General features: G+C 40.2%; 1 protein-coding gene across 8 annotated transcripts in view; it reads right to left on the reverse strand.

Annotated features, from left to right (window-relative positions):
- The window catches only part of TPD52L1 (TPD52 like 1), a 100,507-nt gene that overhangs the window by 69,925 nt on the left and 5,598 nt on the right, over positions 1-24,984 (reverse strand). Inside the window, exon 1 of one of the 8 annotated variants that reach the window (XM_053222282.1) lies at positions 2,447-4,421. The exons of the other annotated variants lie outside the window; for them this stretch is intronic. The gene's annotated coding sequence lies outside the window, so the exon portion shown is untranslated. Of the gene's footprint in view, positions 1-2,446; positions 4,422-24,984 lie in introns of those variants that run through there. 8 annotated transcript variants of the gene reach the window in all.

The raw sequence follows: 24,984 nt of genomic DNA on the forward strand, positions 1-24,984 counted from the left end.
GGAGTCTTATGGAAAAGTACCAAGAAGAGGAAAGTTCCCAATCCTCATCTCTGCTCATTCCCCATGTGATGAACATCTTTTGACAACACCCACAAAATCAAAGGCATCAATGGTAATCACTAGGGGAAAAAAATAAGTTAGACTGAAAAATAAAGTTAAAGACAGGATATAATGGCCTTTTCTTTCTCTTTCTTTCTTTCTTTCTTTCTTTCTTTCTTTCTTTCTTTCTTTCTTTCTTTCTTTCTTTTTTAATTTAAATTCAAGGTAGTTAATATACAGTGTAGTCTTGGCTTCAGGAATCCAGTGATTCATCTCTTACATATGACACCCAGTGCTCATCCTGAAGAGTCCCCTCCTTAATGCCCATCACTCATTTAACCCATCCCCCCACCCACTTTCCCTCCACCAACCCTCAGTTTGTTCTCTGTATTTAAGAGTCTCTTATGGTTTGCCTCCCTCTCTGTTTTTATCTTATTTTTCCTTCCTTTCCCTATGTTCACTGCTATTTTTCTCAAATTCCACATGAGTAAAATTATATGATATCTGTCTTTCTCTGACTGACTGACTTTGCTTAGCATACCCTCTAGTTCCATCCACATTGTTGCAACCAAAACCAGACAAAGACTGCACTAAAAAGGAGAATTATAGGCCAATATCCCTGATGAAACTGGACACAAAAATTCTCAACACGATACTAGCAAATCGAATCCAACAGTACATTAAAAGAATTATCCACATGACCCAGTGGGATTTATTCCTGGGCTGCAGGGTTGGTTCAATATTCGCAAATCAATCAGCATTATTAGCCACATTAATAAAAGAAAAGATAAGAATCATATGATCCTCTCAATAGATGCAGAAAAAGCATTTGACAAAATATAGCATCCTTTCTTGATAAAAACCCTCAATAAAGTAGGGACAGAAGGAATATATCTTAACATCATAAAAGCCATATATGAAAGACCCACAGCTAATATTATCCTCAATGGGGAAAAACTGAGAGCTTTCCCCCTAAGATCAGGAATGCGACACGATATCCACTCTCACTACTGTTGTTCATCTTGGTATTGGAAGTCCTAGCCTCAGCAATCAGACCACACTAAGAAATGAAAGGCATCCAAATCAGCAAAGAAGTCAAACTTGCACTCTTCATAGATAACAGCCTTTCTTTCTTAATGAACATCTAATAACGCTTTTTATATACACCTTAATTAGGTAAATTGTAAAGGATGCCAGAGACAGAGTCCATTTTCTGCCTTCTTTTTGAAATTCTTTGTTATCAAACACAAATAGATATAACACACAACATTTTCCTTTGCAGTCACAGTAGGAGTCAGGTTTTACTTTAATACTTTCACTTTAAAATGCTTGCATATAAGCCACCTCTGTGTTCATGATCACATAAATCCTGTGTCTGGAACGGAGAGCAGATCTCTGATCTCTACTGTCCTAAGAAGAATTAATTTAGCAGTTTGCCTGACGAGGGTAATTACTTTAAAGAATATAATGAATTGTTGGTTTTGTTTGGTATGGAAATACTTCTTTTTCTAGCTTAAGAATATAATTTTAAATTCTAAGTGGGAGAGATAGTCCAAGAATGCTTACAGCAGAGGTGAAATCAACTGAGATGACTTCTATTTATAATAAGATGACCAGCCTTCTCATGACAGTCCCAACTGTTGGGAGAAAATCAGTTACCTAAGGCATCTGTCACAGTAATAAAAAAGTATGTGTCCGCATTTGAAGCTAATTCTCTGAACGTATCACAGTGTTCTACCTAAGACTTAAAACTACCTTATGGAATCTATCAGAGTGTCTTCTACATAAATTGGCCTCATTGGCATATACAAAATGAAGCAAAACTTGCCTAGGCATGGATTGGACTTCACTGAGTAACTGCCTTACCAGCCCAGTGAAAATCTTCTGACCCTGGAATGCAATGCATGCAGTTTTGGTAGGAATCCCTTGATTAAGTTTTTTTTTTTTCAAGCTGTAGGTCCCTACCCCATTTAGTGGGTCACTAACTCAACTTAATGGACTGTGGCCAGCATTTTTTAAAAGAAATAAAATAGACTAGAACAGAGTGGAAATTATTAGGAATGCATATAAAAAGGGCAAGTAATACTTCATGAAATTTTGTTTCAGTTATAGTCATTATTTTATACACACACACACACACACACACACACACATATGCACACACACACCCCAACATAACTGAACACAATATAAAGTGTATTTGTTACTCTGTATCAAGGTTTGAAAAGTTTGAAAAACACTTCTAAGGGTATTTAATTCTATTGTTTAATATAATAGCCATATTTTCACACGCCAGCAATATAATTCCCTCTTTCCATCAAGGTTAAGGGTGAGAATAAACAGGATGAATGAGGCCACTTATAGCTGTACTCAGAACACAGCTGTGAAAGGAAAAATCAGCACTTACCACATGGAGAAGACAGATCCACTGAAGGATAAAAATGGGACTTTCCATTTAGATAACAAATTGATGATATGAATATGTTGACAGAGAGAGGCACTATAAAGTTTTCACTGGAGTCACTGGTTTGGTCAGCTGTAGTAACTTGTTTCAGAACCTAACCAGCTGTGAAGGCTTAGGCAGAAGGCACAATATGGCTGGATAATTAGGAGACACCTTATTCAATAGGTGATGCCATGAATCCTGGCCACTTTCCCAAAAGAAATTTCCCAAACAAGATATCTATTAATTATTCTTAAATGTGAAATGCTCCTTTTAATCTTCCCACCAACCCCCAGCTAAAACCCTCTGTTTCTCAACACCATAAAAAATCTTGGTATATGAGGAGGTATAAAAATAAAAGTGCACCTGGGGCACCTGGGTGGCTCAGTCAGTAGAGCCTCGGACTCTTGATTTCGGCTCAGGTCATGATCCCAGGATTGTGGGATTGAGCCCCTGACCCCAACATCTGGCTTCACGAGGAGCATGGAGCCTTAAGATTCTCTCTCTTTCTCCCTCTGCCCCTCTCCTCCACTTGCAAGCTTTCTCTCTTAAAAAAAAATTAAAAAATAAATAAAATAAAAGTTCACATAAAAGTTTCTGGATTTAAGATAATACAAGACTCTGTTATGCTTTGGCATTGTGTTATGCAGGTGCGTACATGAGCATATATATAATTATACATACACATGAACTTTTTGGCCAATGTTTGACAAAAATGGCATCGTATTTATATACTCCTCTGCATTTTGATATTCTTAATTAGCAATTCATAATGAATATATGTGCCAAATGGTAGAGTTATAATTCATTCTTTTAAGTGACGGCTGAATATTTTATAAGCAAATACTGTGTGTATTCAAACACTGCCCATTTAAGGGATACTTACTTATTTCACTTTTTTCCTGGATGGGGAGGTGTCTACGATCATCAGTGCTGCAATGAATAATTCCAAAAATTCCAAGAGAAGAATTTAAATTTTAGTAGCTGTTGCCTGATTGCTTTCTAAAAAGTCTGGAACATTTCACATTTCCACTAGCAACACATGAAAGTATTCATTTTTGCTATCCTTCTCAGCAATTCCAGTTACTGTACTTCTAACTTTTTGCCTGTCAAAGGTACGTAACACGGTATCCTACTGTTACTTACATCTGCATTTCCCTAGCATAATTAATTTCAGCACCTTGTTACATGCTGTTGGCCAACTGGATTTGCTTTTCCATAAGTTGCCCACCCAAATTACATTTTATCCTGTTTTTCTTCTTTAAAAAATGCTATTTATTTATTTATTTACTTATTTATTTATTTAGAGACAGCACAAGCAGGAGAGGGGCAGAGAGAGAGGGAGACAGAATCCCAAGCAGGTTCCACATGGTCAGTGGGGATGCAGGGCTTGATATCACCCATCATGAGATCATGACCTGAACCAAATCAAGAGTCAGTTGCTTAAATGAGCCATCCTGCACCCCTATCTTTTTCTTCTATTGGCATATCAAGTGATTAGATTTTTAAATATTTTATTGATATTAATCCATTAACTGCTACATGTGATGAAATTCTTCCCCCACTTGATGTTTGCCTATTGAATTTGATATCTTTTCCTATGCAAATATTTTTAAATTTTATATGGGATAAAATGTCTGTTATTTTTCTTTTTGACCTTTTTTGTTTTCTCTCTTGGTTGAAATAGTCTTGCCAGTTATTACATTGTGCACAGTCATCTCATCTCATTTTTCTTTTAATATTTGCATTATATTATTTTTATAGTAAAAATTCTCATCTAGGGGCACCTGGGTGGCTCAGTCAGTTAAGTGTCTGACTTTGGCTCAGGTCATGATCTTATGGTTTGTGAGTTGGAGCCCCGTGTCAGGCTCTGTGCTGACAGCTTGGAGCCCGGAGCCAGCTTAGTATTGTGTCTCCTTCTTTCTCTGCCCCTCCCCTACTTGTGCCCTGTTTCTCTCTCTCTCTCAAAAATAAATAATAAAAATATTCTCATCTACAAAAAATTAATTTTTTAAAGCACACAATAAGCATGAAGCTTTATTTTGTTTTGAAATAGTCAATTACTAGTACTTGTTGTTAAATAAAGCATATTTCTCACTGAAACGGCATATATTAAATTCCAGAATATTGTAAGATCCATTCTGGACTCCCTTTTGTGATACTACTCTATGGTGTCAATACATGCTGCTTTGGGCCGCCTGGGTGGCTCAGTCAGTTAAGCTCTGACTCTTGATTTTGGCTCAGGTCATGATCCCACAGTCATGGGACTGAGCCCTGCATCAGGCTCAGCACTGAGCTTGGAGCCTGCCTAAGATTCTCTCTCTCTCCCTTTGCCCCTCTCCCCTACTCGCATGTTCTTTCTCACTAAAAAAATTTTTAAAAAATTAAAAAATATCATGCTGCTTTGATGAGAGTGAGTTCATGGTATATATTAATTGTCTATAAGGCAACTCCCTCCTTCACCCAATTGTCTTTATCACAATGCCTTGTCTAATCTCACATTTATTCTTTATAGGCACTATAAGAGCATTTTATCTAATTCCAAAATATCTTTGTTGGGACTTTTAATGGATTTACGTTAAATACAGCTATTAATTTATCTATCGAAAGCTTTAAATTCTCCTTGGATTAGTTTTGGTAATTTATATATTGCTACACTTCCTCTGGCTTAGGTTAACAGCAAACTATGGCTCACAGGCCATTTCTGGCCCACTATTGTTTTTTTTTTTTTTAATAAAGTTTTATTGGTTTACAGCCATACCCACTTGTTTTTATGATGTCTATGGCTCCTTTTCTGCTACAGTGATGACAGTAGTTGTGACAGAAACCCAAAATACTTGCTACATGTCCCTTATAGAAAAAGTCTGCACATTCTGCTCTGGGCTTAAAATTTAGTTTCCAAAAATTTTTACATGGCATTCTCCCAACTCCTAAAATATCTACAATATTTTAATTATGTTTCATTTTTCATTTCTAACTTTGCTCTCCTTTTTCTGCAAACAGGTTCTCAAAAGGTTTTATCTTTCCAAAAATTAACTTTGGGATTTATTTAACCTTTCTACTATCTTTGGTGTTGCCATTTCAATTTCATTAATTTCTGCTTCCATCTTTTAAAATTCTCTCTTTTCATGTATTTTTTCTAGCTTCTTAACTACTTTTTAAATTTTTTTTTTTTTTTTAATTTTGAGAGAGAGAGAGAAACCACATGCAAGCATGAGCAGGGGAGGGGCAGAGAAAGGGAGAGGGAGAGGCAGAGAGACAGAATCCCAACCAGGCTCTACTCTGTCAATGCAGAGCCCAGTTTGGGGCTTGATCTCAGGAACCTGAGGTCATGACCTGAGCAGAAATCAAGTGTCAGATGCTCAACCGACTGAGCCACCCAGGCACCCCTCTAGCTTTTTAACTATTAACTTTCATTATTTGTAGTTACTCTTTGTCTCATAGATTTTAGTTACTCTGTGTCTCATAGATTTGGAGTGTTCTCCTTTTTACTATTTCTAGATCAGAATTTTATTTTGATTTTACCTTTGGCCCAAGTGTGTTTCTTAATTTCCAAGTTGTTAAAAATTGGCATTATGTTTTAATATTTATTTCTACTTTTATTTCTAATTTCTAATTTCAATAATTAAAAAATGTGGTCTGTTAAAGCTCTTAATTTTTTAAGCTATTCGTTGAGCCAAGTACTTTCCTAATTTTTTCTAAGTGTTTCATGGCACCGAGGGAGTTAGGGAAAGAACGTACAGTCCTAGAATATATCCTGTTAAGTCACTTTAATTGGATTGCTCAAGGGCTTTCTGTCTTTGCCTATTATCTACTATCTACTCATTAAAATGCACCACTATAAAAGTGAACTATTAAACTGTTCTCTCTGCAGTTGTGATAGTTTTGATTATGTATTTCTAGGTGCTCTGCTATTTGGGCATGATTTATGACTTTATAAATTGTGCTTGTTTTTTACTGTTTTGTGCTTTCTTTCCAATATAATTAACTGTTCCTCATGCTTTTATTTGTTTTTTTGCCTTGTGTATTTTGCCTCATGTATTTATCCTTTTTTTCCCCCTCAACTCTTAAAAGTTATTGCTTAACTATGTTTCTCATGGTAACTCTCATCCTCTCATCCGTGCTTTTATTGTTACCCCAACAGTCCCTCTCTTTACATAGAGTATTTAGACCTTTTACATTTTAATGTAACAATGGTGTGCCTGGGTTTTTTTCTTATTTTATATTTACAATTTAGTTTATTTTTCCATTTATTTATTTTTTTTACTTTTTTATTATTTTGCTGGCTTGGTAGAGTTTCCATTCATTCCTTTTTTCTCTTGTTAATTTAAAAGTTCTACTACACTTTTTAGTTCTGTAAGTTGTTGCCTTCTCTTCACAGATACCTGTATTAAAATTATCTGAAAACAAAATGCCTAATACTAGTAATCAGATAAAATCTAATGTTTGCTATCTTACACAAACAAAATGCCAATGATTTCTCCCTTCCAAACATACTATTCCTATATTGTTTCCCCTTTGCTCCTGCAAGACGACAGCTTTGACTCCCTCTGTGCATGGCTATGCCTGCCTCCACTGCAATGTCCCGAATGCTGATGATCTCAGAGCCAGAGGGTCACATGTATCTTTGGTTTGGTCAGTCAGGAAATTTCCCAGGAGACTTGTGAGAACAGCAAGGTAGAGGCCACTCTTCAGCCACTCCTGCTGTTCCTGAAGGCAAACAAAGTCTTGGAGGCATTTATTGGCTTTCTGTGGCTGAGGTCCCAGGGTTCCCCACTAACTTCAAGGTGTGACTCATTCATTTTACTGGTACAGACAGGGACAGGTGTAGTATAGTTCTGGAGCCAATGGCAGGAGCAGCAGCTTGGCGACAAGGTACGTCCTGATGTCTGTGGTTTCTTGATCCCAACTGCTTCTTAATAGGAGCTGTGGCAGCAACATCACTGGACCCCAGTTCTGGGAAGTAGCTTTGAGAGTTGTTCCTGAAAGCTCAGTCTAGAGTTTATTACTTCAGCCACAGAATGATTCTGTGGTCATTTAACATGGCTCTGTAGCAAATTCCTTCCTGTTGAAAATATAAATGAGTATGTTCTATCCTCTGCATTTGGACATTGAGTGATAAACTTCTCGGATCTTTCTCCCAATAGAACTTCTAAATTTTGCTGAGATGATAATAATTTAGTACTTTTGGTTTTATACGAAGTTTCCCTTTTCTCTTCTATATCAATAATCTTTAGTTAGCTCTTATATTAAACACTCCCAATCACTATCATTATTTGTTTACATTGAACCGACATTTGAGTGTCAACCACGTTGTCAGGGAATGTCAGCTTTGCAGAAAAGAAGACTACTAAAACTTAATCCTGTCTTGCTGTTCTATAGTCACAGATTTTATAAATATTTTCCAATTTTATTCATAAAATTCAGTGATGCTTTCTTCACTGTATTTATTAAAGATATTTCCCTAAAGGTCTTCCAGTGGAGACATACAGAGAAATATCAACAGCAAGATGTGCTTCTCCATTCAAGGCCCTTCACTAGACACCCTTCACCTCTGCTTCTTTCACATATTTATATCCCATCATTTCTAACTACAAAAACCTGGTGCTAAGCTCACCCCTCCAAGAGGTTCTCCTGCACAGTTCTGACCCAGGCTGGCCATCCTGAACATTCTGGATGCTCCAGTGTTCTACAAATACCTTTAATGCTGCTTCCTAAATATTCATTTCACTCCTATTTTTTATTCCTATTTTCTTTCCATTCCTATTCATTGTATAAGGGCTAGTTCTACTGGAAATTCCTCAAAAACAGGAATTTTCCTCTTTGGCTGTCCTCATAGTTTTTAACACAACGATTGGCATGAAGCATTCAAAAACAACATCCCTTGTATGCTTAATCCCCACAATATATATGTGTGTGTATTCATATGTGCCATATAAACACATGTGCATATACAGTGACTTCTGAGTCCTTGGTGCGCAAGCTACTTAAACTCTCTGGGGCCCCCATTTCTTCATCTGTGAAGTAGAGACACTGTTAGCAACTGCACAGCTTTGCTATGGAGAAGATTAAACGGGATCCTATATGACAGTGCTTACTTAGCCACTGTCCAGGGTCCCGAGGTGAGGAAACTGCAGGGATGATGATATCTGACAACCAACCCAGTGCTCCTAACATCCTCAGTCCCTCAGCTGTTCTCAGCCAAATTAATTTAATGTCTTTTCAATGTACTTCAAAAGCAAAGGCTACTTTAAGAAGCCATACCAACACCTGAATGTCATCACACATCCAGATGGCAGGTTCCCTCCCTTTCTACCTTCAACCAACTCTCCAAAACCACCCCCTCAACAATCCTCTCCCGACTAGTACAGAGGCAGCCACTTCTTTCCACCTCACTCTCTAAAAATGCAACTCCTACAACACTTCGCTCACGACTTCAGCTCACGACTTCCAAAAAAGGCAGACTGATACATGGTCAAAAGTGACACAGCACTGTGCACTTGGTCAGGGCTTACATACTTCCCCCATGCCTCTATGTGCTTTTGATGTTTGCACATCTGCCTGAGAGAAGGCACAGTTACTGTTTAAATTGGTTTACCCAATGCCCTGCCAAGTAACACACATTTGCAAATACTGGCTAAGTAAAGGTCCCTGGCAGTGACTCAGCATCTATGCCTACCTGCCTTCCTAGGGATGCTGGTCATTATGCTTAACTGGTTTCTAGAATATACAGCTACAGAGGCGCAGAATGGTACCTCCTTGAAGCCAATAGTGTCTTAGCCTTGTCCATAAGAACTGCCCCAAATGGGTGATGTAGACAATAGTCACCAGGAGAAGGGCAGTCCAAAGTCAACTCTCCAAATGAAGCCCAACTGCCCAGAATCTTTTTAAAGTCCCAGACTTCTTCAATCCTGGAATCAGTAGACTATCCAATACTGACTCAACCAGTTCTCCTGGAAAATACTGCACTTTGACAACTTAGGAGAAGAAAGAATCTGTGGAAAGACCTAAGTCTCACATCATGCCAAGGTAAATTGATAAGGCCTGGATGGATGTTCATAGTTATCTGCGTGGACACATTTTAGCATCAGTTCTAGTTCTCCGTTGTATCCCCAGAATCTATACGTTGTGTAGCACACAGAAGATGTTCACCAAATGTTTATCAGTAAATAAATATTCTCATAAAATAACATAGGTCTGTCCTCAGTGCTAGTATAAAATACCCAAATTCTATAGTCTATAGTCTAATATTTAAATCCCATGATGCTGATTAAGTTTTGGTTTGCTTTCCTCTCCCTCTTTTTCTCTAGAAATTAGACAGCATGTGCATAATAAGATAGAATGCCTCATTGGCCTCGACATAATCACTGAACTCCCCAATTGCCTTAGTTCTTTGTTGTATCCTGACTGAAATGTTTCTTGAGTCTCTTAGGTGTGTTATGTAGTTCTCTTGATTATTCCTAAGTCTTCCAGAAGAGGTACTTGTATTCTGATCTCTTAGTCTTCTTGAATTTTGATCTTGGCCTAATTATGTCTGCTAATCATTTAGGTCAAATATTATCAGGTTTGTCAATTAATTACTATAGGGTATAAATTAAAAATTACATCATATTCATTACTTGGTTCACTGCCATCAGATTCCTCACCTTTTCATATCTTTTATTTTTAATTTATTTTTTTTTATTTTTAAGTAATCTCAACATTCAGCTTGTATTTACAACCCCAAGATTAACAGCCTCACGCTCCACATACTGAGCCAGCCAGGGCCCCCTCACCTTTCTAGATCTTAAAGAGAAAAATTAACTGTAGACTTGAACCCAACTTCTAAGATTATTCCAAACCATCATTTCCCCCTTTTATGGTTCTGGCTTTGTAATTTGCACAAGAGCAACATTAGCCTCCTTCACACCACCAGAAAGTACTGTGAAACTCACCAGTAAATGTACTGAAAAGCATTCAGCTAATATACAGGGCTATGCTAACAACAAGTCATTTGGCTGTGATTCTGTGAGCCCCCAGAGCAGGAAGGTGTTAGGATTCTGTTTCTTTATTTAAAAAAAAAATCTGAGTAAGGAAATACAAAACATTCTTGATATGTGACTACATCATTAGGAGGACCAGGAAACAGTATGTTATGTAGATGTTAAACAGTCTCACTGTGTGTTTTCAACTGTAAGTGGAATTATCTAGAATGTGGGTAATGATCACTCTCCTTTACGTTCTCTGATCAAGAAACAACTGAATGGTTATAACCATATATACGTTGTTTATTTACTGAAAAGTTATGTTCCACATTTAATTTGCAAATTCTAATGCGTCAGTAATTTTAGGACCTTCGAAGTTAAAGTAAAATTTTGCTCAATTAAAAAAAGTTCTAAACCATGCTTGGCACTAACTGTATCTAATTAACATAGCAGGTGGTAGGTAATTCTGGAAAAAGACTCACTTTCAAATAAATCTGTCCTTGAAAATGTAATAGTTCAAGCCTGCCTTCCTTTTCCTTCCTTCCCTCCCTTCCTCCTTCCTTCCCTAAGAGAGTCAAATTGGCTTACAACATCATATATGATGAATAATTACATAAAAATAAAGTAGGAGTTGTACAGAGGAAGTTGAGCCATTTGATGACTCACAAAGACTCTGAGCGTAAGTGACCCACATGATGGAGCATAAACTGAGGAGAGTCATAGCCAGAGCTATGGCTTCAAGGTGAGGAAAAAGGTAGTTGTCAGGATGATATCAGAGTTCTGTCCAGTGGTGGACTCAAAGCGAGTAGAACATGACTTTCCTTACTGAAATGGCTTTCAAATATCCTCCCTTAACCACCCAGAAGACACTGCTCCCCAGAGCAACACAGCCCTTTTAAAACCATTCCCAAATTTTTCTCAGAATGCTTAAATAACAGTGTTGTGTATGAGAGCAGAAAAGACTCACTTCAAATAAGAGCTGCTTTCTCAGCATTTCTGTCCATAAAAATATCACTGGTATTCAGAGTGGGTAAATTGGAAGAATAGAAAAAAAAGAAGTTAGTGCCACAGAGTGAAAAGAAAGGAATGACAGATCATTCCGCTAACTTGAAGCTATCTTGTGAAAAAGCACTTGTGCCTTAAATACATACCAGTGACATTATCAGCACTATAAAAACAAAACAGTAGTAAATTCCCACTATTGTAAATAATGAAATAGAAAAAGAAATACGAAGGGAAATACGTAAGAATAGAAACAGAAAGGGAAAAAGGACGATATGCTTGTAAAATGTTTTAAGTGATTTTTCAAATAAGTATTCAACTACTACTCCGAAGGAAAACTTGCATTCGTATAGTGTTAGTTGACCAAGTGCTTGGAGGCCCGCGGGGGTGACTGTAATTTCTGTTCACACTGAAGGAGTCCAGTCTCTGAGCAGGAGACCAAGCGGCAGAGGGGGAAAACCCTGTGTCTCTAGCTGTGCTGCACTGCCTTAGATAATACGTGGTGAGCTTCTGCTTGGGTGGCTCTACAGCAGGCGATGATAACGACAAACAAAAGAGAGCTGGCACACAGTGTTCTTCCGCTGGAATTGCACTGTCTCCTGGGGAGCTCAAATCGATCCGGAAGGTGACTGTGGAAGTTGTGTCCAACCTGTGGGACAAAACCATGAGGGATGCCTGGAATTCCTTCAGACGTGTCTCTTAAGATGGAGTGGTCTGAAGAATATGAAGGAATTGGGGGTAACATCAAAGGTCTCTACAGGTAGGTGGAAAGTAACCTTTCTGTTTTTGTGAGAGCCAAAGAAATACAAAATCCAATCAAGTAATGTGGGGGCTGCAGGTTTCCCTTCAGGAGTCATGGAGTTCTGGACACAGCAATTACAAGTTCAGCAATTATCTGCCAGGGTCACCAGTGGGAGTCCTGGCGATGCCCCAACACAAATCGCTGGCCTTTGTGCCTCCTCAAGGTACTCAGAAAGCCAGCTCTCTCTGCTGGAAAGTAAGTTCAGTTAACCCTAGCATCTTTGTGCAGAGTATCTATCCCAGAGAATGACCTACAACCACCGCCCCACTCACCCTCACACTTCACAGCCCCCCTTCATCAATTTATTGTTTTCCTTAGCATTCACCAACCTCCAGGACACTACATCTTCTATTAATTTGTGTTGTTTATTATTTGCCCCTTCCCAGGAATATGAACTTCCTGAGGGCAGAAATTTTCATTTTTTGCTCAGGTTTTCCTGGAGCCTAGAACAATGCCCCAAACAGATATTTTATTTATTTATTTATTAAATGTTTATTTATTTTTGAGAGAGGGAGAGACAGAGTGTGAGCAGGGGAGGAGCACAGAGAGAGGGAGACAGAGGGACAAGTCACCACAGTGCGCTACAGATGGTGGAAGGCTGTGTGGTGCAGAGAGGGAGTCACAGAAAATCCACATTCTTGTTCTGGTTCTCCCACTTACAAGAAACTAGCCTAGGCTAGTTTAAGGGCACTTAGATTAAGCACCCCTAATCTCTCAGAGCGCTTTCATCTACAAAATGAGATTGCACGAAAGTTCCTGGAACCCTCAATTATGATGCTGCTCCTTAAGGACATAAGACTGTGTCTTACTCAAAATGCTGTGGAGGTGGAGAAGAAGGGGACTATTTGCACAGGGAAAACCAGGAGTTCATCAGTGGAGAGGATCTGACAGTTCAAAAGGAGGGAAAGAGCACTGGAGGAGCGGACACTCTCACGTGGGAAAGTGGAGAGCGGGAAGTCCGTGAAAATGTCTAATGTGGGGTGCCTGGGTGGCGCAGTCGGTTGAGCATCCGACTTCAGCCAGGTCACGATCTCTCGGTCCGTGAGTTCGAGCCCCGCGTCATGCTCTGGGCTGATGGCTCAGAGCCTGGAGCCTGTATCCGATTCTGTGTCTCCCTCTCTCTCTGCCCCTCCCCCGTTCATGCTGTGTCTCTCTCTGTCCCAAAAAAAAAAATAAATAAACGTTGAAAAAAAAAATTAAAAAAAAAAGAAAATGTCTAATGTTGAGCTAGCCATCGTCTGGTCAAGACAGCACTCCACCAATACACTGATGAATATGTCTCATGGCTCAGAAAGCTAATGTATTTGTAGCAACCCTTACCCTGCCTGCTGGGATGTCAGAAATATTTCAATAGCACATTGACAGTATTTATATAAGACCTAAACAAACGATTAGTTATCAGAAGTATCATATCCATTTGTATTCAGATCAGATTTTATAAGAAGGATAAGTTTTTAAATTACTCAGTAATTTCCTGGCATCTTACTTGAAAGTGAGCTACCCCACTTTATTAGTGTAAGGCTAACGATGACTCAAATATTCATCTAACAGAATCCATCTTTAGTTCTATGAAACTGACAGAATATCCACATAACCCGATATTTCTATAGATTTCCTCTGCCCTAAATTCTCAACAAAGCTAAAAATATACTCTACTGAAAGGCCAGTGAAATTTGGAGATGAATGGATTCACAGTCATCAATATTTCAAACCCTTGCAGGCTATCAATGAGGTCTTGGGGGGGAAATAGCACATTCAGGGAAGGAAATAAGCGTTTTTCAAGTTTCATTCAATAACTACTTACAGCCTGCAGAATAATGCTTTTGAGCAACACAAGAATGCAGACATATTTTCTCATAAATCTTTATAAATTAGCTAAGTAGTGCAGGTCACATGTACATTATAGAAGAAAATGTCACCAAACTATTGTTGCTGCTATTTCTACAAAGGAGACTTTCATCTGTCACTTAAAATAATTTGAACAGGTACTGCTGACCCAAGATTTTCAGCTGCACTGAAAATTGGTTGCTTAGGCCAACCATGCCCCAGAGGATTGGGCTGAAGCTCTTGTCATCCCTCCTCTACCCTGTTGGAACAGGCACACCAGGACAGCCAGGAAAACGTGGGTACCCAAAGCACACCGTTCATCTGCACACCTCACGCTGAGAGTCTCAGTGTTTGCTCCATATTTGTTCCATAGAGGCTGGGAGAAACAGAATACCTATTTCTTTGTAAAATATACTTCAGGTATCTTTTCTTTTGAGCTGTTCCACAACAAAACTCTATTCCCACTGAAAATTTGAATGAGCAATACAGAATTTACTAAAGATATCACAGGGGGAAGCTAGGAGGTGATTTAGAGCTTTTCCTGGGAAAATATCATTAGAAACATCTCTTGTCCTAAGTTTCTCCCCCTCAGCTCCTAGGCATCTCATTCTCTCTCACATTCTCTTTTTTTGTCCCTCCAGGACTCAGTGTCTGTGGGCCCTTTCCTCCCCACTTCCCATTGTTCCCCCAACCCTCTCCAGACCCCCCTCACTCCCCTTTTCTTAAGAACAGCAACTTGGTTGTATCCCAGCCTCTATATTTATGCTGACAAAGCCCAGCTCCTAACCTTGATATCATCTCTAAGATTTCAACATCAGTAATGACACTAAATAACAGTGGAGCAGTACAGAGAGCTCTTATTAGCATTATATTACTTCTTTAATTGGGGGAGCTTTCATGAGAAGTTATAATACAACTTTTAAAAACACATTAATTTCTTATAAAAGGTGAAATGTTTGTTTACCCCTCCCCCCCATTACACCCTTCGAGGGTCACATATGATGGCATTTAGCCAATACTATTCATTCATCATTTCCCCTTAAGTATGTACATAGTACTAATCAGTCACTTTCTAGACAGTGGTAATATAGCTATAAAGACAACAGCCAAAGTCCCTGAACTCAAGGAGCTTAATGCTCACTAGCAAAAAGTAAGCAAATACTTATGTATAATATAAAATGCCACAGTGCTATGAAGAAAAATAAGCCAGAATAAAGGGAATAGTTAATGATGGTCACATGTATAAGTGTAATGTGCATGTGTTATGTGTGTGTCTATACTCATACATACTAAAAGTTTTCATTTGTGCCTTGTTTTTTTTAACATTTAATTTTTTTTAATGTTTATTTATTTTTGAAGGAGAGAGAGACAGAGCACGAGCAGGGGAGGGACAGAGAGAGGGAGAGACACAGAATCCGAAGCAGGCTCCAGGCTCTGAGCCATCAGCACAGAGCCCGACGAGGGGCTCAAACTCACGAGCCTGAGATCACGAACTGAGCCGAAGTCAGTCGCTTAACCAACTGAGCCACCCAGGCGCCCTTTTTTGACATTTAAAACGGCAAAAACAGAAATCTACAGTTGTCACTAGAAGCTGTTCAGAATACGGAGAAATCTCAAACATGCTGCTAAGCAACAGACACGAGGGTTTTCAAAGTCCGGCCATCAAGAACGCACACCTAGCTCCCTTGGCTTTGCAGTCCTTCAGCACAGTTGCACTGTAATATTCAGCCTCCAAGTTCCAAGAGACCAGAAATAAGATCTGCTATCCTATTTACTAAGATAAATATTAAATTATGATCAGAGAATCAATGGAAACGTAAACAAAAAATTTAACCTGTGCATCTTCAGAATGTGTCCAAACAATGAATGTTGCTTTGTATGTCTGCTATTCACATCTTTAAGCTTTCGTCCAAGTAAATAAAGATGGACCAAAAGAGCAACCATTTAAAGTATTTACCCTCTTTCAGTGCTCTCTAGTAGGTAAAATTTGTGCTTCAGAAAACAAATTTGCATGTGGGCTAGACGTCCAAATTATATTAACCTGTGTATTTATTTCTATCTTCAACCTACTCATCTTTCCTTAGCTCCAGCAAGCTATTATTAACTCTGCGGTAGGTGGTATACGAAATCCAAAGAATTTTCTGATAAAAGAAAGCATTAAAGAGAGTAGCTTGGGAGTGCCTGGGTGGTTCGATAGGTTAAACATCTGACTTCAGCTCAGGGCTGGATCTCAGGGTTTGTGAGTTTGGCATCTGGCTCTCTGCTGTCAGCACAGAGCCTGCTTGGGATCCCCTGTCCCCCTCCCTTTTTATTCCTCCCCAGCTCACACATGTGTGTGCATGCATACATCCTCTCTCTCTCTCTCTCTCAAAATAAAAAAATAAACACAAAAGAAAAATAGTAGCCCGACACCTAACTGCTATACAAAAACACGGCGGTAAGCTCACAGAGGAAGGACTTTGGCTCATTCACCTGTTTCCCTACCATCTCAGCCAGCACGCAGGGTGCTTGATGCAGATTTCAGGAGAAATTAATAAATGAATCTCACCTTGTCATAACAGTACCCAAATGTGGTTATAAGCACTTCACATGCATTGTCTCACTCAGTCGTCACAAAACCCACCGGGCAACCACCGCTTTCACTTGCTTTGTAGATGAGCTAACTAACTGAGATGTGAGTAAGGTGAAGTTCACATACCGAAGAAGTGACTGAACTTCTTAGTGACTGAAGTTTGTGACTACGTCCAAGCTCCCTATCACCAGCCTAGAGTCCCCATTAGGCGGCAGAACTCTCATTTCCTTTCACTAGTTTATTCCTTCTGGCTTCCCCTACATGACCACAGTCTTCTCTTCAGCCTGGAGAAATAGCTTATATGAGTATATTAGTCACTGACTAAATGCAAAGTACCAGCATCCAGAGTAAAATTTTAGGAATTTACATTTGAAAATAAAAATACCTAACTTGACTGGAAACTTTCCACATTGAAATCGGAGCAAACATGGTTCAAGGAACAGCAGCTTAATACACGGCTACTTGTTTCATCCACCTGCAAGAAGAGTCTTGCCTCCAGTCGGCTAAGAGAACATAATCAAGGCAATAACATCCCATCATGGCTGTCATATTCTATTGGGCAGGAGCAAGTTGGGGTACCTGAGTGGCTCAGCCGGTTAAGCGTCCAACTTTTGATTTTGGCTCAGGTCATGACCTCATGGTTCGTGGGTTCGAGCCCTGCATTGGACTCTGTGCTGACTGCACAGGAGCCTGTTTGGGATTCTCTCTGTCCCTCTCTCTCTGCCCCTCCCCAGCTCGTGCCCATACTCACATGCTCTCTCTCTCTCAAAGTAAATAAACTTAAAAAAAAAAAAAAGGAGGAAGTCACAGATCCTGTCCAAAACCAAGGGGGAGGGATTATACAAGGGTGTGAATACCAGAAGTCAGAAATCCCCAGGGTCACACGAGCGTCTGTCCATCACAAGCACCAATAGGGGCTTTATGCACATGCATGTGGGCAACTTCTTCCAGTGAGTTAACAACAGCAGTGAGTTAAAAAGTAGTGTGCAACAGAATCATCTGAAGGGTATGAGAAAATACAGATGCCCTACCCACCAAGTTTCTAATTTAGTAGCTCTAGGGTGGGAATTCGCATTTCTTACAAATTCCCAGGTAAAAGTGCTGGTGCTGGTCAAGGGATCACACTTCAAGAACCTGTAGCCTAGCCTGCATGTCCAAGCTACTCACCTGCTTCCTCCCACAACAGCCAGTTCTCCATCCCTCAGGATGAGGAACATACATACTGGCAGCACGGTGCGCCCATAGAAGGCACGTGCAAGTCTGATGACACAGTGAGGGCTTTGGGGGCAGAGAATTCTGGTATCCAGAGCATGGTCTAGAAGAGGAGGCACAGTTTCTAGGTGAGTCTGTAGGCATTCTCAACATGGCTCAGACAGATGAAGGCTAAAATGGGGCCCTCTAAAATCAATGGCTCAGGAAGGGTCAAGAATTGGGAAGGGTTCAGATTTTACCCTACTTGCAAGCAAGCAAATTAGCCTGCCAGTTTCACAGATGTTGGCAGAAGACACAAGACGCTTGGATTACAGAAAAAAAGACAAATATTCACAGCAATGGCAGTAGCCATAGTAACATCATTGCATCAGTCCCTTGAGCCCTAATTCAAACAGGGGGATATGATGAGGGTCAGGTGTTGCCTGTTGAAACAGTGGGGTGTGTTTCAGGAAAGTAACACTGAGATTAGGAAGCCCCGATTTTACATGGTGGCTGCCAGCAAATCTGCCGACACCTGGTCCAGAGGGACACTTGGTCTTTATCATCCTGGACAGTAAATCAATCTGCCCCAGAGGGAGACAGTCTCTACTTCCCAAGGCTGCCTGCTATGCAAAACATCGCTGAAAAGATAGGGCAGAGAAAATTAGCTGTGAAGGCCTTGGCTCAGAGGACCAGTTGTGCAGAAACTTGAGAGATCTATGGAGAATCGTCTCTTGACCATAGGGGTCCAGTTGCCAGGCTTCAGGGTAACACTGGCTGGCAAGAGGATGAGGACACAAGCCAGGAAAGTACCTGAGAAAGAGTTTTTGAGGCAGAGGGATTAGTCAATTAAAAGGTGCTGAAGATGAAGCAAAGGGAAATAACAAGAGGGCAATGAGACGTTCAGTCAGGGACATAACAGGGAAGAAGGGGAACATAGATCCCATAGCATCCTTCCAGTCAATGTAAGGACTCTGCCCTTTATTCTGGGTGAAATGAGGAGTTGCTTCAGGGTTTTGAGGGAAGAAGTGGCATGGTACTACATGTTTTGAGAGGATCACTCTGGTTACCATGTTGGGAACAGACTGAAGATAGGCCAGCACCAAAGCAGGGGAACCAGCTAGGAAACCCTTGCATAAACCAGGTAAGAGCTGATGGTGGCCTGGACCAAGGCACTGTCAACAGACGCATGGGAAGTTGTTCGACTGTAGGTATATTTTGGAAGTGGAGCTGGCATGACTGACTGGAGATGGGCGTGTGTTAAGGGAAGCCCCCCAAAAGAAAAACCTCTCAGGGTTTGGGCTTCGGCATTTGAAATGAGGTTGCTGTTAACTGACAAGGGGATAGATAACTCTGGGAGAACTAGGAATATTTTAGAGGAAAGAGATCAGAAGTTCAATGTTAGCAATGTTAAATCAAGATACTTATTACATATTCATGCACATGTATCAGATGGGTAGTCTCAAATTGAGGGGAATCTGAAATTTGGTAATTAGTATCTGGATGGAATTTAAAAGCATGAGTCCTGAGGAGCTCCCCAAGAAAGGGAGTGCAGATAGAAAGCAGATTGAGACAAGGCTTGTGAAGAAGGAGGGGAGGGGGGAAGAGGTCAATGCCCTGGAAATCAAAAGAACAAAGTGCTTCAAGGAGAAGTAGTGAGCAACTATGCTAAGGAGTGCAGGTCAACTAAGATGTGGACTGAGAACTGATAACTAATTTTTGTTTTTAAGAGAGAGCGCTATTTTTCTCTTTCCTCAAATCAAATTCAAAGCTAGTATGGGATGGCCCATTATGCCTCCACCATATATAACAGGTCCCTTTACGTTAATCTAAAATGCTTCTTTTCGCTTAGCCTTGGAAAAGGGATAAGTAGAACAAGAAAAAAAATCTGAGGAGGACAGGGGCTCCTGGGTGGTTCAGTTGGTTGAGCATCCAATTCCTGATTTGGGGTCAGGTCATGAACTCATGAACGGTGAGATTGAGCCCTGCATAGGGCTCTGCACTTACAGTATGTAGCCAACTTGGGATTCTCTCTCTGCCTCCCTCCCTCCCTCCCTCCCTCCCTCTCTCTCTCTTTCTCTCTCTCTCAAAATAAATAAACAAACATTAAAAAAAATTCTGAGAAGGACATAGGCCAACTCTGCCTATGGCACAGGCACAGGACATCATTGGAGAGGAGAGGGCACTGAGCCCCTCATGAATCAAACAAAACACTGGTACCAAGTTCTTTCTTTTCCTGAGGTCAAATGTCCACAGGGAGGTAGTCTTTGTACCTGTATATGTGGTAAATTTCCTGGTGACTGCAAACAAACATATTTCACTCTAAGTTCACAAAATGTGACATGAAGCTAAATACACATGAGGTTTTTACCTTTGTTAAAAAAGAGAGAGAGAAAGAGACAACATGCCCAGATGAAGTCCCTTTTGGTAAGCTTCACATAAGCAAATCAAGATTTAATACCTAACCTAGCTATAGTTTCAGCCTCTTCCTGCAATGTAACTCTCAACCAGTTAGTCTGGAATTGCAGGTCAGCACTAGTGAGGGAATCTTCCTGATGGACCTCCTCCATCCCCCATAGATGGAGAAGGTGACTTCAGCTGAAACAATTCACTTTTTTTTCCCAGAAATTTCCTTTTTACCTCCCATCCCCTTCTGTCTCTAAAAGCCTTCCATTTTATACAGCTCCTCAGAGCCTCTCTCTACTTGCTGGATGGGATGCTGCCTGATGAGGGAGCATAAGGCAAGCCGAGGGCAAAGCACAAGCTAGCACACCCCAAAGGTGGGGTGTGTGTGACATTCCTCAGACACTCCTGGCTGCCCCAGAACACAGGAAAGGACAAAAAACAGATAAACTGTCAAGAGTCTCTACCAGTTTACAAATATTTTAGTACAATTATAAAAAAAAGGCAGTTTTATCAATAGCCTAAGGTCCAGGAACTCTCCAGTGTCTTAATGTTAATGCTTTGCTAGAGGGAAAAACAACCTTAGCTTGACAATAGCTAGGTCTCTAGTAATCTGTGAGATTTTAGCATATGAAAATCTCTTTGGAAATTTCCCTTTTGACTTTACCTCCCCCATGTCCAAGGTATATAGCCAGTCACTCTTCACGACCCCAGTGCAACTCTTTCTGCCCACCGGTCCCGTCCCCATGCTTTAATAAAATCACCTTTTTGCACCAAAGACGTCCTCAAGAATTCTTTCTTGGCTGTTAGCTCCGAACCACCATCACCCCCAAACCCCATCACTACCCAATTCATGAATTGGTGAAAAGAGACAATTAGAGCTTTAAATTTACTCAGTTGAATTTGGTTTATAATACCCTTCACTAGTAAAGGCCATCTAATGTTTTATCTGTAACTGTGGGTGCCTGGGTGGCTCAGTTGTTAAGCATCTGACTTCAGCTCAGGGCTCAGGTCATGATCTCATGGTTCATGAGTTCAGGTCCCACATCGGGTGAGCTCGAGCCCCACCATCAGGTGAGCCCCACTTCTCTCTCTCTGTCCCTCAAGGGATTCTCTCCCTTTCACTCCCTCCCTGTCTCTGCCCTCTGTCTCACTTGTGCCCTCTCTCTCTCTCTCTCTCTCTCAAAAAAAAAAAAAGTTATATCTATACCCAATTGTAAGATTTGAGCCCATAGGATATAAAATGGTAGAGCTGGATACCACTGATCTATGTGCTCAGAACTCTTAATGAAGGAAGGCAGCGACCCCAGAACATAATTGATGAGGAGAACAAAGACAAGAGAAATGTAGCCAAAGTTAAATTTCCTTACAACTTGCAGCCCATTGATAAATACATGAGACATGCAGAGGGTGACATTTGTCAAGGAATTCATGGCAGCCTTAATGTAGATGTTTTGCTAGAGACTAAAAACAACCTTATCTTGACAAAAGCCAGACCTCCGGGGTCTTATAACTCTTCCTTAATATGTAGAAATCCCTTTAGAGATTTATGTTATCTCTAGCCCCCACCAAATTTTAAAGTCTATAATCAGTCACTCCTCATAATCACAGTGCAGCTCTTTCTGCCCACGTCCTGTCTCTGTGCTATAATAAAAGCACCTTTTTGCATCATAAAATTCATAAAACTCAAGAATTCTTTCTTGACAGTTGTGCTCAACGACCCTGCATCCATAACTCAAAGAATCTAAGTAGGGGAGAGGCAGGCAATGCTTTTAAAAGTATACTCCGATACTTTTTTTTTCTTTTAATGTTTATTTATTTTTGAGAGAGAGAGAGAGAGAGCGAGAGAGAGAGAGAGAGAGAGAGAGAGAGAGAGCAAGCGGGGGATGGGCAGAGAGAGAACACAGAACCTGAAGCAGGTTCCAGACTCTGAGCTGTCAGCACAGACCCCAAAAAAGGGCTGGAACCCACCAGCCATGAGATCATCACCTGAGCTGAAGTCAGCTGCTTAACCCACTGAGCCACCCAGGCACCCCTCCAATACTTTTCAAATGTATATTTGAATCTCTTCTAGATGTCTGTTTTGCATCTATTTACTGTTACCTAATCCATCCCCCCCCTTTTTTTTCCTATGCAATACTTGCTTTTCAAATGTATTAGATCCTTTATTTGTAAGTACAAGGCCTTCCTCTCTTGTGGATATCAATGCAATTTCTGGCAAGAGAGGCTCAGCTCTCTCCAGGGTGCAGGAGAGTCTGTAAAGTGTATGTGTATAGTACTGCCAGGAAGTAACCACCTACCTTCTGGCTGGTGGAACTCCCCTCACATCTTCTGCACTCACATTTTTCAAAATAGCAAGATCACATTTTGAAAAATTTCTGAATGTGTGTTATTTCCACACATTTGCTAAACCGTCACAGTGGAAAAAATGCAAGTCCGAATCCTCAGAATATGTTTCTTTCTCTCAGGGACAGTGTGGTTGAGAGCGGGCCATGGGAAGCTGATGGAGCATGTCAGAAATGGCTGGCACCCTGCCTGATACACAGTAGGCTCACAGTAGACAGACATCTTCCTTGCCGGAAATGCGCTTCCTGGACTGGGGAAAATACGAGAAATTGATGAGTACGTGTAAGAGCCTTCCAATCTTTTGCAGGAAGCATGGATACCTTGAAATGTTCAAGTCAGGCCCTGGGGTATCAAGAGTGAACTACCAGGGGCCAAATACTGCACTTTCTTCCTGGCCTGCCCTAACTCTCTTAAGGGAACCCATCTTGGAAGTTAAAATGTTGGCAAATATAGACAATTTTCTTTTCAGCTTCATTATTTGCTACTCTCAGCTCATTTGTGTGCGGGGGGGGGGGGGGGGGTGCGGGAATCAGATAAAAAACAAATACCTGACAGCTAGAGACTCTGAAATCAAGAGATCTGAAGAGATCCCTTCCTACCACCCAAGCTGTCTTTTTCTTTTGAATGAATCCATTCCACTTCCAGGATCTTTCACAAGGTGCTTGCTAGTGATTGATGAAAGAAATGTCTAATTATAAGAAAAACGCATTTTGCAATTTGCAAGGGGTTGGAGGATTTTATATTTTACAGACACATCAGGGAAGATGCAATGTGTAAGGTACAAATAACCATAGGGAAGTTTGGAAATGAGGTGTAACATACACATATATTTTCAGTGCGTGGTACATTATTTGGCTGTAGCACAAACAGCAAAGTGCCAGATTTTTGTCTTTTGAGAAGAAAGCAATATGTTGGTGATGAAGGGGTATTCTTGAAGATTTGTGGCTGTATTTTGGGAATTTCACTTCCTCTGTATCAAAATGTAACCCTTATAAAGGACTCATGCTGTGAGAAACTATTTAAAATTTATCTTTCCTTGAGGACCCCAAAGCTTTCTTTTTGCCAACTCAAATTCATTTAAAATGTTCTGCTGCCTTCCCTGGTGCATTAAGATGATTCTTAATTTTAATACATATATTTTAAATAAATTACACTGCCTTTCTTAAACATCCAACGAAAGGTAAAATGACAGGCTTGAAAATCCACAGTTTGCCACCATCCTTTGTATGTTCTTTACTGCGTCCTGCCTCAGGAAATTTAAGAGGTGGCTTCAAAGTGTTGAGTACAATCCAGACCTACAGTCGTAGCAAATGTCTGCATACGTGGAGAGCAAGCCAGGGCAATGGTGGAGGTGGATGGATGCCCTCTTTTTTTTGCTGTTTTAAACCACACAACTTTAACACAGAAATTGCTACAGAGCTTAAGGACAAATCCTCTCACTATCCATCTTTTCTTAAAGTAGGTATTGTGCTAATATGCTTGGGAGATAGCTAAATAAATAAAAGGTATTCATGTTAACAAGTAATTATAATATTCATGAGACTATGAAAATCTTTCCTTTTTGGGCACTCATTGAGATTAGACCTTTCAGCCAGCATCTAAAGAGTACAGATCTTACTTTCTGGAAATGAGCATGCAGATCCTAATGTCTTTTATTTATTCTAACATCCTGATACGAATGAACAGCAAGTGTAATTACATATTTGAACCATTCCACATTTGAACTGGCTTTTCCTTGCAGCTAGTAATAAAATTCTATACTGGTTCTAAGAATCACATGTCTTGTAACTGACAGAATTCTTCATCTCGAAAACAGAACTAAAACGGCAAGCTATTGATACTTGAGCACACTACCCCCCCTCCACCTGCCACCCCAGCTTGTCATATTATGGAGCTTATTCTTACAGACCTCAGGAATTCTGATCATATTCTTTCAGACCTAGACCCTGCCCAGATGTGGGATGGGCAGTGAGATCCCTGTCCATCTAAAATGCCTTGAATGAATGACAAAGCAAAGTCTATTATATGTAACTCTGCACACTGATTGCATATACATATCAATTTAAGGAGACGGTACAGAACCGTAATTAAAAGTCCCAATGCATAAAGTCAAACTTTCGGATTTCAAATCCAGGCTCCAATATATCCAAGCTGTGGGAGTTGGAGAGAAAGTTGAGTAACTATTCTGTCATTCAGTATCCTCATTTGTAAAACGAAAATAACATCACCTTCATCATGACTTTGCTTTATTTATTAAACAGCATAATGTTTTTAGTGTATAACATGGCAACTGACATTAAAAAAAACACTAAAATATTATTGTTATTGTCATCCTCACTGTGAATTAGTTCTAATGGGTGGCCTAGTATTCAAAAAATCCCATTGGGATGGAAAT

This window comes from Acinonyx jubatus, chromosome B2 (genome assembly GCF_027475565.1).
Source record: "Acinonyx jubatus isolate Ajub_Pintada_27869175 chromosome B2, VMU_Ajub_asm_v1.0, whole genome shotgun sequence".
NCBI lineage: Eukaryota > Metazoa > Chordata > Mammalia > Carnivora > Felidae > Acinonyx > Acinonyx jubatus.